Below are 17068 nucleotides of genomic sequence, written 5' to 3'. Positions count from 1 at the left end.
AAAGTTCTTGATGGAGGCTTCAGCAGATGGAATAGGCTGCTCTCTTAAGTCTCTGGAGTACATCCTTTGTTAGGATTGGCCAGCAGTCCTTCCAGGCTCAGCTCACAGTAGAGATGATGGTGATGAGCTGGACTGAAGGCTGAAGACAAAAGATGGAGGACTGAAAACTGCAGACAACATGGAGGAACCTCAGGGTCCCTTGCCTGTGTGGTGGGAAATCCATTGTTCTTCCCTGTGTGGGCACATGTCCAAAATGGAGAATCATATTAGTAGGTCACACATCCAAGTCCTTTTTTGGGTATTCTTCCATTGGCAGCCTCCCAGATTATACGTCCACACCTAAATTCCTGAGATGTGGACTGGAATCAATCATCGTGTTACCTGGCTAAGAATCCTTTTACAATAGATTGCCATGCCTCCTACTGTGGTCTTCCAGAAACCAAAATTTCAACTATAAGCCCAGAGCCAATACTTATAACACTGCATATAAAAATGATACAAACACATAAGCAGGATGAACAGATTCAGTGAATCATCAGCTTTCATTCCATTCCTCACCTGGCCCACTTGGCATAAGATTTGGTGCAAACCTAGGTTACAGTGGTTACAATAGTGTTTGCATGTTCACGTTAAAATCCAACAGCCTCACAGTAGCTTTGACTAGTAAACACCATATGAAAGTGCTGAAATTAACTTAATAAATGTTGCAGTCATAATCATGTTCTAGTGTTTCTGGAACAGGGCAGAAAATGGACATTTTCTCCTCTTGGGTATGATTATTTCTCTTAAAGACTTATGTTGCCACTGCATAGGTCTTTGTCATCCTTCACCTATACACGCATACATAAAATAAGCTTTCAAATTATACATTATCTGGGTATGTGTATGATGGATATATTCAACTCCAAAGTAGGTCCCTTTTTTGGATAACTGCCATGCACCTATTCTATTATAGGTCAATGGAAGTCTAAATAATTGTTAATGATGATGATTACAATGAGGCTCTTTGAAACTTGGGTCCTGAGGTACTGATTAGTATTTTAGGGTAAAAAACCTGGTCTCACAGTGGACAGTGAGATACCAACTTCTTATGGACCCTTCCAATTTTCATCTAAACTAATGGCATAGAGCAGTATTCTGTACTACCATCTTAGACTGACATTAAAACACGCACACACAGTAAAGAGCTTTCCATTGGGTTGACTCAGGAAACTACCCTCTTTGTAATGCAGCTGGTTCAAGCACATCCTTTCTGTCAATCAAACAAGGGGATTTCTGCGGGGGAAGTTCAGGGTAATGTTTGGCAAACAGACAAGAGGCAGGAGAGCATAAAAAAGTGAAGGGAAAGTGAAAGGGAGATTTTTAAAAGATGGTGCTTGGTCCTGCTATGAGTGCAGGAACTGGACTCTATGACCTCTTAAGGTCCTGTCCAGTTCTATGATTCTAAGGTATCTCTGAAGTGTAAAGCAGAGAAAGAGAACTAAAAGCAACAAATGAGTTAAAAGATCAATCTGTCAAAGCACGTGTGAGAACCACTGTCTAAAGCTTCATCCACCTGCATTCTCATACTGTTTGCTTAGTTGATGTAGAGATTACTAATTTACGGTGCCTTTTTTTGTTAAAAAGAGGTGCTGGTACTCAGCTGGCTCTCCACCTTCCACCCCCAGCCAATCCCATGCCTGGGGCTGCCAAGATGCTGATACTGAGTAGCAGCAAGTTCCAGCACAGAAAAGCACTGCTAATTTATATTCCCGTGATGCAGTTCCATCTGCTCTAGTCATTCCAAGTTTCATGTGGTTAGGGTATCAAAATATGTAATTATATAGAAAGCTCTAACGTCAATACTGCATGCTGCAGTTTTAGGTCAAGATGGTAGTCCCTACCAGCACCCAAGAGTTCTCCTTGGCTGTTTCTACACAGGCCACTTCCTTCGGAAGTGGCATGCTAATACACAGAACAAAAGATGCTAATGAGGCACGGATGCAAATTCCCCATGCCTCATTAGCATAATGTCACATGATTTGGAGTCCGGAAGACCGTTCTTCTGGACTCCAAAACGCCATGTAGAAGCGCGGCCCCAGGGGGGCTTCCCCTCCTTCACAAAAGTTTTTGGGAAGAAGAGGCCTCCGGAAGAAGCACGTCCTTCCGGGGGCCGCACTTCTACACAGCATTTTGGAGTCCAGAAGAACGGTCTTCCAGACTCCAAATCATGTGACGTTATGCTAATGAGGTGTGGGGAATTTGCATCTGTGCCTCATTAGCATCTTTTGCTCCGTGTATTAGCATTCCCCTTCCAAAGGAAGTGGCCTGTGTAGAAACAGCCCTTGATGCTCCTTACTCTGCAATCTATCCTGAATAATATGTTTCTGCTGACATTTCTGTCCCTACTACTCATCTCCAGCTTGGCTAAATGTTGGCCATTAGCCCTGCATTTTTGTCTCATGGCATTATTGTTCCCATTTCATGTGTGGCTCCTCCTTCTGCTTGTTTTTCCTTTCTTCTGTCACTGCTCTCCGGTGCAAGGAGGGTAATGGGGATGTTGGAGACTGGCCCAGCATCAGGACTCTAGCTGGTCTTCTCCATTTTCCATAGTGAGATGTGGATGTATGAAATGATGACCATGTTGCAGTATTGCAGATGTCCTGAATAGGGACATGTGCCAGGAAGGCAGCTGATGAAGCCTGTGCTCTAAGTGAATGTTTCTGCATGACTGGAGGTAGCTGAACTCCTGCCAGCTCATAGCACATCTGAATGCAAGATGTTATCTGGTTTGAAATCCTCTGCATGGACATTGGGAGATCCTTGTCTCTCGGGTGATGCAATGAGAGCTCGGATGACTTATGAAAGCGCCTCATCCAGTCCAGGTAGAAGCCAAACGTCAGGGATTTCCATACGATAAAATAGGACTACCTGAAAAGTATAATTTGTGAAGAATGAACAAAGACTAGTATCCTTATACAGCTGTAGTTTTTATGACAATGTCACTGCATTCATTTCAGCAATCATAGAATCACAGGGTTTGAAGAGACCTCAGGAGGTCATTGAGTCCAACCCCCAACTAAATATCCCAGACAGGGCTTTAAGCCAAGAATTAAAAACCTCTAGGGATGCATATTCTACACCTCCTTAGGTAACCTATTCCAGTGCTTCACAACCCTCCTGGTGAAATAGCTTTTCCTAATAACCAACCTTGACTTCCTGAACTTCAACTTGAAACCATTGCTCCTCGTTCTGTCATGTCACCACTGAGAACAGCCTCTCTCTAGCTTCTTTGTAACATCCCCTCCCCTTTCAGGTAGTTGAAGGCTGCTGTCAAATCCCCACCACCATCACCACCACCCACCCACACTTCTCCTCTGTAGACTGGATGGGGAACCACCAGCTAACCATCCAGATCCAGACTAGATTGGCTGGTGCCAGTCCCTGAGGCTTGGGGCTCCCCTCCCTGGCATCCAGCCCACAGGCTCTGCCTGGCCAGGGCAGGAAGTGGCTCTGGGCTCTGCCACCACCGTTCCTCCTCCTGCTCCCTCAGCTGACACTGGCCAGAATCAGAGCAGCGGGGGAGCAGTGGTGGTGGTGTCTGGGGGTGGCAGGAGAAAAGCCTGTCCAGGGAGTGTTTTTCCATGCTGCCATTCCCAGAGGTGGGGGAGGAGGCAGCAACAGGGGTGGTGTGCAGAGGTAAGTGCCTCCCACTGCTTGGACCATCCCCCAGCCTGCTCCTGCACCCTTCTCCTGCCCAGACCTCACCAACCCACCCTGCCGCTGCATCTCCTCCTGCCCAGAATTCCACCCTCAGCCTGTTCCTCTACCCTCCCACCAAGACACCACATGCCCACCCTGCAACTGCAACTCCCCTCCCACCCAGAACACCCACCCTTAGCCTGTTCCTGTACCCTCCTTCCCACTTAGACCCCAGTCCCAGCCCACTGCTGTACTCTGCCTCCTGCCCAGACCTACCCCACCTCTAGCCCACTCCTGAACCCTCCCACTTGTGATGCAGGAGTTTATTCCTGGGGCACATAAATTCCCACATCTCCTGATACACTAGGGTTGCAAATCAGAGCCCCCTGATCAAAGATGAAGTGGGGCAACCCCCCAGGCCCTGCACTTTGGGGGGGGCATGCTTCAAGGGCATGTGGGAGGGGCAAGAAATGGCTAGTGCTGGCAGCAGGGGTCAGATACTCCCTCCTCCCACCTGCATTATTTCTTTTTTGCCCACAGCCCCTCACGCCCGCAGCTTGAAATTCTGCTCAGCCGGAAATTCTGCTTAGGGCAGCCTGACCTAGCCTGCCCCGGCCCTTCCAGGCTTCTGCTTTGGAGGGACATACCCTCCTCATTTCTGGCACTGGGACCCTCCACCAGTGCCAGCAGCCCCCTCCTAGCACAGATGAGGGCCAGCAACCAATCTCCATTAAGGTCCTTGCCATTAACCAAAAAATCAGTGTTGCCTAGTGCCCCACACCTCTCCTTTCCACTGCCCTTTCTCTCCTCTCCTAGTACTTGGAGGGGGTTTGCCATGAGGGGGCCAGCTCTCACCACCCTGCCTCAGGGTCCTCCATGCCTTTTTCAGCTCTCTAACAGCAGGTGCCAGCCTTGGGGTTCCCCTCCTCACAGTACCAGGGCTGAGGGACCCACAAATCCACCATCACCTAGCAGGGCTGGCAAATTACAGAAAAACAGAGGCTGATTCCACTGACTCCCACCAGTTTATGAGCTTTAAAATCCAACCTTTCTAAATACTCTAAAATAAGAATGGTTTCCCAGATGCTTGGAAACCTGCCTCCTGGGGATGAAGTGTAGCACTAGTGATCCAAATATGGGTCATTTAACCAAGAGACCTCAGACTTACTGCCTGCTCCCCAAATCTGTTTCCTTCTGTTCTGTTAAATTGAGTGAAGTACTAAGTACATCTGGATGAATCAGACAGATGTCATGAAGCTACATGGGTGTGAACTCACCCCATCATCAGTTAACATAGCTAAGGGTAAGCCAATCACAGCCCTACTAGGCAAAAGAAGTTTTAAAATAGATGCTTGGAGGCTGCTACAATTTGAGAGTCATTGGCAGCATTCCCCTGAGCACTTGTGTGGTCACCCAGGAGAGATTCGGGTGCCACCCCACTGATTAGCAGACTGCCCACAGCCGCTAGCACTTGTTTCTACCGGTGGAGCACCTCCACACAGGAAACATCTTGGTGTACATAACTAAACTGTGCACGATGGAAAAAGTTAGAGGGAACATTGGTTGTGAGTGGCTAGTTGATTTTCATGTGAATATAATCAGTTTTGGGGTGTTGGGGCAAATTAGGCACGTAAAAGCTTCCTGGGCAGTATTCACTATTAAGAGTGAGAAGACTGGAGAAATTAGAGGGAGAGTGGTATCGGTTGAAGGGATTGTGAAGAGGAAGTTAAGTGGGGTTGGGTGGTCAGAGAGGGGAGAAAGATTGGGGGTTCAGGTGAGGAAGGCACATTTAATCTGTAGCCATCTGCTGCCCTTGAAATTCACTGTATCTAGATTTCAACTGTATAAAAAATGTTAAGGTGGGACCCCATATAGGTGACATGTCCTAGACCCTGCACCCCATAAGGATGGCCCTGGTTGCAATACAGGAGTCAGGCTGCCTCTCCCCTAACTGTAGCCTGGGTAAATAAGAAAGAGTGGTAAGCTTCAATAAAAGCCAGCAAAACATTCTCTGATATGCATGCATGAAAATTCTAGGCATATTACAGTGCTGAACCCTGCAGCTTGCAGGGCACAGGGATTTAGGGCAGGAGGGGTAAGACCCACAGTCTTACACCTTGCAGACACCATAGGCCACAACTGGAAGACTCTATGGCTACATCTACACTAGCATTTCTTTTTTCCACAAAAGCTGGGGCTCTTTCCAAAAATCCTGTGGAGCATCTACACGCAAAATGTGTTCTTTCACTATTAAATCAGAAGAACATAGCACTTTTGACATTATGGCTACGTCTACACGTGAACGCTACATCGAAATAGCTTCTTTCGATGTAGCGACATCGAAATAAGCTATTTCGATGAACAACGTCTACACGTCCTCCAGGGCTGGTGCCATCGACGTTCAACGTCGAAGTTGGGCAGCACCACATCGAAGTAGGCGCTGCAGGGGAACGTCTACACGCCAAAGTAGCACACATCGAAATAAAGGTGCCAGGAACAGCTGCAGACAGGGTCACAGGGCAGACTAGCACTTCCGGGGCAACAGCTAGCTGCTCCCTTAAAGGGCCCCTCCCAGACACACTCAGCCTGCACAGCACGCAGTCTGCAGAGCCATAGGCACGCACACCTTGGGCGACGCAGTCATGGACCCCCAGCAGCAGCAGCAGCAGCAGCAGCCAGAGGTCCACCCAGCTGCCCCTGCAGGAGCAGTGCTCACCCTGCTCGATGCCATGCAGGAGGCAGCTGATCACATCCTAGCCACAGAGGAGGAGCTGCCCGCAGGGGAGGAGGAAGCAACCCCAAACCCTGCAGCCCCCGCTCACCCACCCCCCGCCGCACACGCTGCCAGCTGTGGAACTACCCCACGAGCACCAACTGGTGGGAGCGGCTGGTGGTCGGAGAGTGGGACGACGACCGCTGGCTCCAGAACTTTCGCATGAGCTGGCAGACATTTCTGGAGCTATGCCAGTGGCTCACCCCCGCACTGAGGCACCAGGACACCACCATGTGGTGTGCCCTCAGCGTGGAGAAACGGGTCGGCATCGCTGTCTGGAAGCTGGCCACTCCAGACAGCTACCGATCCGTGGGCCAGCAGTTTGGCATTGGCAAGTCCACCGTCGTGGATGTCCTCATGGAGGTAAGAGGACCCACGGGGGGAGGGGGAGGCAGCCCTGGCAGGGGAGGGGAGCCCTGGCAGGGGCAGGGAGGGGAGGGGAGCCCTGGCAGGGGAGGGCCACACACACCCTGCACACCCCTCATTGGTGGTCTCCCATGTGCTTCCCCTGCAGGTCGTCTGTGCCATCAACTCCCTGCTCCTCCACAGGCTCGTGCGGCTTGGGGACCCGGATGCCGCCATCATGGGGTTTGCCACCCTGGGCTTCCCCAATTGCTTCGGGGCTCTGGATGGAACCCACATCCCCATCCGTGCCCTGGAGCACAGTGGAGGACACTACTTAAGCAGGAAGGGCTACCACTCAGTGGTCCTCCAGGCCTTGGTGGACAGCCGGGGCTGCTTCCTGGACATATATGTGGGCTGGCCTGGCAGCACCCACGACACCCGGGTATTCCAGAATTCGGGCCTGTGCCGCCGGCTGGAGGCGGGGACCTTCATCCCCCAGCGGGAGATCCCTGTGGGGGACACCACCATGCCCCTCTGCGTCATCGCAGACGCGGCATACCCCCTCCGGCCCTGGCTCATGCACCCTTACATGGGCCACCTGTCAGCCATCCAGGAGCGCTTCAACCAGTGCCTGAACCACACGTGCCAGGTGGTGGAGCGCACATTTGGCCGCCTCAAAGGGCGCTGGAGGTGTCTCCTCACCCGCCTTGATGCGGGCCCCACCAACATCCCCCATTGTGGGTGCGTGCAGTGCCCTCCACAACGTCGTCGAGAGCAAGGGGGAGGCATTCTTTCAGGGCTGGGCTGTGGAGGCTGGCAGGGCCGATGTGCAGCCACCCGCTGCCCCCAGTCGCCAGGTGGACCCCGAAGGGACCCAAGTCTGGGAGGCCCTGCGGGCCCAGTTCGACGAGGCTGCAGGGTGAACGCTGGCAGGCCCCCCACTGCACCCCCCCCCCATCCTCCACAACACTCCCTGGCCCTACGCCCATACTACAGAGCACCCAAGAGCACACCCCCCCACCACTTTTCTTGCAAATAAAAACAGACATTTGTTCGTCAAGCCAGAATATATGTTGAACTCATATTATTATCATCATAACTAACTATTTACGGGCAAAATAAATATTATATATATATATATATGTATTATAAATAAGATAAGATGAAAGAAAAAAGGGGAAGACAAGGAAGGGGAGAACTATTTACATGGGGCGGCAGGTATCAGCATAACAACATAACAACAGGGGTCTAATACAAACTATTTACAAAAGATGATAACTGAAGGGGATATATACAAAGGGGGGGGCACGTCCTGGGCCCCACACCCCCTAATGTCCAGCGCTGGGGGTGGGCGGCCACGACCCGCGCCTTGGCCTCAGCCCTGGCCAGGGCTGGCTGGGGGCCGGGCGGACCAGTAGATATGGTTGGCGGGTGTCAGCTGGCTCCAGGTCCCCCTCGGCAGAACGGCCCTCAGTGGTGGATGGCAGTGCGACGGTGGATGGAGCAGCGGGTGGAGCAGGCAGGGCAGGCAGAGCGGCGGCTGGCGCGCCATGGGGGGCCAGGTAGTCCGCGATGCGCTCGAAGGTGCGCATAAAGGCCCCCCATGCCTCCTAGCGCCAGGCCAGGGCCCGCTCCTGTAGTTGGAGGCACCGTTCCTCCACCCGCAGGCGCTGCTCGGAGACCTCCAGCTGCCGACGGAGGATTGCCAGCAGCTGGGGGGTCCGTTGCCATCCGTGGGTGGTGCTGGCTCCGCCGTCGTCCCCGCCCTGGGGCCGGTCGGTGCTCTGCCGAGGGGCTGGCCTCAACTGATGGCCCCGGTGGGCTCTCCAGGACCACTGACACCTCTCCGGCACTCTCCAGTCCTTCCGATGGTGCAGCTGCGGAACGGGGGGTGGGAAGAAGAGTGGAGACAGCCATTAGTGTGGGCCCTGAGCCGTGGCTCTTGTCCCCCCACCCCTCTGCTGCTGGTTCCCCATCCCCGTCCCCGGGAGATGCTGCTGCTGCTGATGGGTGTCCCACCCCCTCCCCCCAGGGGACCCTAGGTTCCGCTCCCCCCATCCCCAGGGATGGGGCATGGCACTGTTGTGCTGGGGGGGCAGGGGCTGATGCACTCCTGTGAGGGACATGCCACTGCTGTCCTTGGGGCCATGGTCATCTGGGCATGTGGAGGGCCCTGGTCATGTCTGTTACCCCCGCCCCTCAACCCCGGGGGTGTGCACCGGTTGGGTACATACCTGATGGTCCGCTCCCACGGTCGGGGGACACCGGGTGGGCAGACACCCTGCTGGAGCACCATGACGGCAGGATTATTTGGAGCCCCCCGTCACTGGAGGAGGACTCCCCCTCCTCCTCCTCCGGCATCCCAGGGGTGAGCTCCTGGGGGGGGCCCTGGGGTGCGGGGCTTACCTCTGGGGCGGACTCCGCCTCTGGGGCCTGCTGGGGCTCGTTGGCCGAGGTATCAAGAGTGGCCAGAGGGGAGGAGGTGTGCTGGGGGCCCAGGATGGCCCTGAGCTCCCTGTAAAAGGGGCAAGTGACAGGGGCGGCCGCAGATCAGCCGGCCGCATCCCGGGCCCGGGCGTAACCCTGCCGCAGCTCCTTCACCTTACTCCTGACATGGTCAGGAGTGCGGGCAGGGTGACCCCGGGCGGCCAGGCCCTCGGCCAGCCAAGCGAACGTATCCGCATTCCGCCTCTTGCGCCCCATTACCTGGAGCACCTCCTCCTCACTCCAGAGCCCCAGCAGGTCCCAAAGCTCGGCCTCCGTCCAGGAGGAGCCCCGCTGCTGCTTCCCAGCCTGGCTGCCGGGCTGGGAACCCTGGCTCCCCTTGGGGGAGGGTGCCCTGGGGGCGCTTGGGGGGCTGGCAGGCGGCCATTGCAGCGGTGGGGGGTTTCTGTGGCTGCAGAGGGGCGTGCAGGCTGGCTGCGTGGCTGGGCTGCCGCCTGCATGCTCTCTCAGCTTCCTGCACAGGAAGGCAGGGGGCAGGGACCTTTAAGGGGCCGCTGCACGCGGCGACCATCGAGCTCAGGGGCTGGAGAGAGCGTCTCTCAACCCCTCAGCTGATGGCCACCATGGCGGACCCCACTATTTCGATGTTGCGGGACGCACAATGGATCCACGTTCCTTACTTCGACATTCAACGTCGAAGTAGGGCGCTATTCCCATCTCCTGATGGGGATAGCGACTTCGACGTCTCGCCGCCTTACGTCGATGTCAACTTTGAAAGAGCGCTCGCCACGTGTAGCCGTGACGGGCGCTATTTCAAAGTTGGCGCTGCTACTTCGAAGTAGCCGGCATGTGTAGACGCGGCTAAAAGGTCCGTACTTCAAGGGGTTTTCTTGTATATATAGTGCTTGAATTAATATATTAATGTGTTTTCAGGACAATCTATTAGACAACTTTTTCTGGCAGCCCACTTTCTCTCCCAGATGAGGAAGAGCACCTTTTTCTGAAAGATGCTTTTGGGGAAAAAACGGTGTGTAGATGCCTCGAGGGCCCTTTTTTCCAAAACAGCAGTCCTCAGGGCGCTGGATTTTTCGATCCCTGGCCTGTTCTTTTGAAAGAGCAGGAGTTGTGTGGATGCTCTCTATCGAAAGAGCAGATCGATCTTTTGATCCACTTTTATGTGTGTGGATGACTCTTTTGAAAGAAGTTTTTTTTTTTAAAATAGATTTTCCAGAAGCAGTTCTTTTGAAGGATTGCTGAACTGTAGATGTAGCACAAAACACTCTAACCATAATGAATTTCCTTGAGGTTGAAGTGGAGGGGAGGAAAAAAATAGTCAGATTAAATATAAGTCAAAGACGAAGTGAGACAAATGCTTCCAACTTTATCTTGTCAATGCTGATTGGTTGGAAAAAGTGCGGTTATCCAGACAAACCCAGTCCCGCAGCAGTACCTAATAATCATACATGTCCTAGCTGACTAATGGTCATATTTCCTTTCTGTTATACAGTGTGGCAACCTCTGCTTGATTTGAAATACCCAGTGACTAGTTTCCTTCCTTGATTTAGAAGTTCGTGTAATAGATTGTCCTGAAAACACATTAATATATTAATTCAAGTACTATATACACAAGAAAACCCCTTGAAGTATGGAACTTTTATGTCAAACAATTCAAACTTACCTTGCTTCAGTTCTTGTTTCCAAAGCTACAGAAGAATACATTTCAAATACCTACTGATGTATTATCAGATAAAATTCTTTTGAAGCTGCTTGAGGTCAAGAAAAGACTATTTCAAAGAGCCTGGCTAACTCAGTCAGTAGAGCATCAAAGCATTTTGAATTGAAATTGGCAAGCAGACAAGGCACTGGCAAGTAGCTTAGCAAATGAACTTCAGTGACTCTTTTACAAACATCAACTCTCCCTATTTCAAGTGACACAGTAAAACCGGCACTGGTACAATTGTTACCTGAGTGTCTGCCATTCCTGCTGCTTCCACTGTACTGTTAGTATATTTGCTGAAAGTCTACAGTATGCCTTGGCTGGGGAACAATGGGGCTGAATATATTCCTTGTTGATTTGGCTATGAAATGGAAAACTTCACACTTCCTCTTCTGCTCCTAATCAAAGAAGACTTAGAGTGTCTGAATATTGGACAAACAATATAAATTTTCAATAAGAAGCCTAATTTATATAAAGGAAAATTGAGATGCCCGAGGCTGTTTATATGAACCTTGAGAAGGGTCATGGGAGTCAGTCACTGTTATATTTTAATCTGACATGAGGAAAACAGTCATGTGATTAAGCCGGGGCAACGTGACACAAGCTACATGGAAACCTTAAAAATTATTTGCAGGAAATAATGACTAAAACATCTGGATGAATATGATCAGTCACCCCACTTCAAACATAATAGGATGAGGGAGTCAACTTTCAGAGGGTGGGAACATAACATATATGACAGATGAACAATTGCTTCTATACTGAACTCAGTCACAAGTGGGGATTGAACCAAGAGCTCCATCACGAAGGGCTCAAGCCAGTTGCAGACAAACAAGCGACTCTGCACAGCCTTTAACCTAAGAAAGTAGTAACTTGCCTGCTAGTAAGTAACTTTCTCCCTGAGGCACAAAACAAAGCAAGCATATGAAAGATGCACCCATTACGCATTTACTGCACCTGGAGGAAGAAACATAGGAGCAACAAAATAAGAAACTGCACGCATAAATAAAGCACTTAAACTCTCCATGCAATAATGTTCCTGTTAATCCAAATTCTGCAGTGTCAGTGCAAAATTCCTCACTCAGTTTATTGTACTTGGGAATTATAATTGGATAAGGCCTGCCAAACTGAATCTTCAGTAACCCTATTTCAAGTGGTTGTGCCTGGGGCCATTATTGCACAATACATATGCTGCCCTTGCAAATACATGAGGCTCCCCTTGACACCAGTGAAATCCATGTGGTTCTGTGGGCAGAATATAGCTATATTTATGGAACTAGATGGTAAGTACTCCCTGCAGGGCTGAGGCCACTCATGCCTCATTGCATAGGAGGAAGCAGTTTGCCCTCAACCTCATGCTGTGTGCACGTTAACACTTTCAAGCTAGGTCTGACCCATCATAAGTTTACATTTGTGCTGTTGCAGAGATGAGTAATTTTTCTAGTAATACAAACAAGCAGGACCACTCATGGGGGGGTGGGGAGGGAGGTGAAGGGGCAACTACCCCAGGGCCTAGCAACACAAAAGGGCCCAGAGCTCCCAGCTGCTGCCATCACTGCTACAGTGTTCCTGGTAAGCTGGGTGCTTGCGCAGCCGCTCAGAAGAGATTCAAATGTCGCCCAGCTGATTAGCAAAACGCCCACAGCTAGATTTTGTTTCTACTGGTGGGATGCATTTACACACGCCTCGAGACACATACAAAAATTTATTCTGTACATGGATGGAAAAATATCTGGACATGGATGGAAAAAATTAGAGGGAACATTGCCCTGGGTCCTTCAAATTGCTGCCAGAGTTCCCCCTTTCTGCCCAAGGCCCCACCTTTTCTGGGGTTGTGGAACGGGCCTGCACACCTTGCCCAGCCTGGCTGGGCTGTCAGCCCTGCTGTGAACAAGTGTACATTGCAGTTTGTGGGGCCAGGGTATGCCTGTGGAAAGAAGAACATCAAGGAGGTGACATTTTTGTGTGAATACCAATCTGCTCCTAATTAAATTGCTTCCAAGAGAAGCCAGAGAGCTGTCGTGGCCCTAACATTTAGGCTGTTGGTAAGGGCACTGTATTTTTTGGGAGGCAGTAACAGGAAATTTACAGGATGTAAAATGTCAAAATGTAAAACAAACAAAATAGATGGAGAAACCCAACTGACTTAACAGGATCATGCTTGCTCTCAAAGAATTTTGTACGTTCACATTATAAAAAGGTTGTCTTTCACATCATGCAAAAGGCTGAACAGTGTTGCTAAAGCAACAACATAGAAATGTCAATAGAAAAGCTATCATAAAAACAAATGTTCAGACAACTCCCACAGGCAATTTTTCCCTCCAGCGTTCACCAAAATCAGACTGATGCTGGGCACAGTTCCTGGGGCCTTAAAACCTTTTGCAAATATTTTCTGTCTATATGGCTGATTTATGGAAAAACACAGTTCTGACACACCTCTTAAACGCATGTAAGTGAGGCATAAGTGAAGAAAAGAAAGGTTACTCACCGTAGTAATGGTGGTTCTTCGAGATGTGTCCCCGTGGGTGCTCCACATTAGGTGTCGGGCTCGCCCGGCGCTGCAGATCGGATCTTCCAAGCAGTTTCTGCTGGACCGCGCATGCGCCGGTGCGCGCCGCTCCCTTGCGCACTCCTGGCCACGTGCGCGATCCGGTCCCCGCCAGTTCCTTGACCAATCGCCTCGGATGCTCCTGCAAAACACTAAACAGAGATCCGAAGCGGGGAGGATGGGCGGGTAGTGGAGCACCCACGGGGACACATCTCGAAGAACCACCATTACTACGGTGAGTAACCTTCCTTTCTTCTTCAAGCGTCCCCGTGGGTGCTCCACATTAGGTGACTACCCAGCAGTAACCCAAGATAGGAGGTGGGTAATCGGATTATGTGCAGCTTGTCCCCGAGAGGACCGCTGTCGAGAGACGGGTATCCTCTTGGAATACCCTGTGAAGGGCATAATGTTTGGCGAAGGTGTCATAGGATGACCAGGTCGCCACTCTGCAAATGTCTTTTAGCGCAACGCCCTTGAAAAAGGCTGTTGATGCCGCCACCACCCTAGTGGAATGAGCCCTGGGCACGGCCAGTAAAGGAGTCTTTTTGAGTTCGTAGCACATTTTTCTGCAGGGTACGATGTGCTTCGAGATTCTCTGCGAAGAGAGACCTTCTCCTTTCGATTTGGGAGCGAGAGAGACTAGGAGTCTATCCGTTTTCCGGAAGGACTTGGTCCTGTCTATATAGAAGGCTAGCGCCTTCCTCACGTGCAGGAGGTGTAGGCGCAACTCTTTGTTAGAGTTATGAGGCTTTCGATAAAAGGAGGGTAAAACAATAGGTTCGTTAATGTGAAACTCAGAAGAAACTTTAGGAACAAAGGCTGGATGCAGCCGTATGGTTACCGCCTCCTTGGAAAAAACAGTGCAGGGTGGCGTTGCCATAACTGCCACAAGCTCGCTCACCCTGCGAGCTGACGTGATTGCGAGAAGAAAGGTCGTCTTTATCGTAAGGAGGCGGAGGGAAACCGTGGCCAAAGGCTCGAACGGTGGTCCTGTTAGCGCATTAAGTACCAGGTCCAAGTTCCACGAAGGTGGAAGTGGTTTCCGAGGGGGGTATAGGTTTACCAACCCTTTGAGGAACCTGGTAACCATGGGATGGGCGAACACTGTGTGCCCTTCCTCTTCGTGTCTGAACGCCGAAATGGCGGCAAGGTGGACCTTTCACGAGGATAGTGAGAGTCCTCCTCTCTTGAGGTCCAGTAAATACTCTAATATTACACGTATAGGCACCGAAAGGGGGGCAAGCTGTTTGGTAGAACACCATGCCGTGAAGCGAGTCCATTTCTGCTTGTAGGTCTTCCTGGTGGAAGTCCTCCTACTACTTTCTAGGACTTGTTGCACTTCCTCCGTACATGTGCTCTCTAGGGAGCTGAGCCATGGATTAACCACGCTTGTAGTCGCAGGCCTTGGGGGTGCGGATGCACTATGGACCCCTGGGCTTGCATGAGCAGATCTGGTGCCACCGGAAGGGGCATCGGTGGCCGGTCCGACATGCGCAGGAGTAGGGGGAACCATTGCTGTCGATCCCACATTGGGACTATCAGGATCATTCGGGCTCCTTCTCTCCTGGCTTTCTGCAAGACTTTGTGGATCAGCACTGTGGGAGGAAAAGCGTAAAGCAGGGGGCCCCTCCACGAGATCGCGAACGCGTCCCCCAGGGACTCCCGTCCCAGTCCTGCCCTGGAGCAGAATTCTGGGCACTTCTTGTTGTGTTGAGTGGCAAACAGGTCTGTCTGGGGAAAACCCCATGCGTGAAAAATCAGTCGTAGCAGATCGGGATGGATCTGCCACATGTGCGTGAGTGCGAAACGCCTGCTCAGCTGGTCTGCCTTCACATTGTGAGCGCCTGGTAAGTACGAGTCTTTCAAGATTATATTGTTGGCGATGCACCAGTTCCATAACCGGACTGCTTCCGCACATAAGGCACGGGACCGAGCTCCTCCTTGCCGATTTATATAAAACATCGTAGAGGTATTGTCTGTACTGATCCCGACTACTTTGCCTTGTATATGGTCTTGAAAGTGTCTGCAGGCGTTGAACACTGCTCTGAGCTCCAGTATATTTATGTGCAGTGACTGCTCCGTGGAGGACCACAGCCCTTGCGTCACCTCTTCGCCCATGTGTGCTCCCCACCCTATGAGGGAGGCATCTGTAGTAAGAAAAACCGATATTTGTGGTTGGTGGAAGGGTACCCCTGTTAGCAGGTTCTTGGGGTTTACCCACCATTGCAGGGATTTGCGCACCTCTGCTGTGGACGACACCACCCTGTGAACGGTGTGTGCTGCCGGTTTGTAGACGCTCGCCAGCCAGTGCTGCATGCTGCGCATGTGTAACCTGGCGTTCTGTACTACGAACGTCGCTGCTGCCATGTGGCCCAGCAGCTGTAAGCATGTCAGAACCGGCACCGTAGAGCTGAAGGTGATGACTTGCACGAGGGAGCCGATGGCCCAAAAGCGTGTCTCTGGTAGATACACTCTTGTTGTAATAGAATTTATGCGTGCCCCTATGAACTCTATGTCCTGTGTGGGGTCTATCTTTGATTTTGCCAGATTGATAACCAGGCCAAGCGAAGAGAACGTGCCTCCTATGACGCGTATCATGCGTAGTACCTCCTCCTTCGAGGCCCCTTTGAGTAGGCAGTCATCCAGATACGGGAATATAAATACCCCCTGTCTGTGCAGGTAGGCTGACACCACTGCCAAGGTCTTGGTGAAGACTCTGGGGGCTGAGGAGAGGCCAAACGGTAGGACCTTGTACTGAAAATGTTCTTTGCCTACCATGAACCGGAGGAATCGTCGGTGAGCTGGATGGATAGTTATGTGAAAATACGCGTCTTGTAAGTCGAGGGCTGCGAACCAATCTCCATCGTCTAGTGCCATAAGGATGGAGGCGATTGTGATCATCCGAAAGTGTTGCTTGCGCAGGTACCAGTTGAGGCCTCGAAGATCTAAGATGGGCCTCCAGCCTCCTGTCTTTTTCTCCGTGAGGAAGTACCTCGAGTAGAACCCTTTCCCTTGCAGTTGCTCCAGCACTCTTTCCACTGCCCCTGTGAGCATGAGATGGTCTACCTCCTGCTTGAGCCTCGCTTCGTGGGAGGCCTCCTGGAGGTGGGGCCTGGGTGGAGGTCGTGGCGGTGGGAGCGACTGGAAGGGAATGGCGTACCCCGTGGCTATGATCTCCAGCACCCATTTGTCTGTGGTGATCCTTTGCCACTGGTCGTAGAATGGTCGGAGGCAATGGTGGAATAACCACTTCGGATGACCTTGTGCGATGGTAGTGATGGCGCAGCCCTGGATCTGTGTGTCAAACTTGTGGCCTTTGGCCCTGCCCCGAGGACGCACGGCTCTGTTGGGAACATCGCCTGGGAGTTCTGTACTGCTGGTGCTGTTGATGTCGCCCTTGCTCGTAACCCCTGTGGTACTGGGGACGCTGTGGCTGGTATTGGTACCGTCTTTGTTGAGGGTAGTACTTTTTCTTTCTGTATGGAGGGGTGTAAATCCCCAGGGTCCTAAGTGTGGCTCTTGAATCTTTACTGGAATGAAGGACCGAGTCAGTTGATTC

This window comes from Carettochelys insculpta, chromosome 11 (assembly GCF_033958435.1).
Source record: "Carettochelys insculpta isolate YL-2023 chromosome 11, ASM3395843v1, whole genome shotgun sequence".
NCBI classification, from domain to species: domain Eukaryota; kingdom Metazoa; phylum Chordata; order Testudines; family Carettochelyidae; genus Carettochelys; species Carettochelys insculpta.
This window is presented reverse-complemented; position numbering follows the sequence as displayed.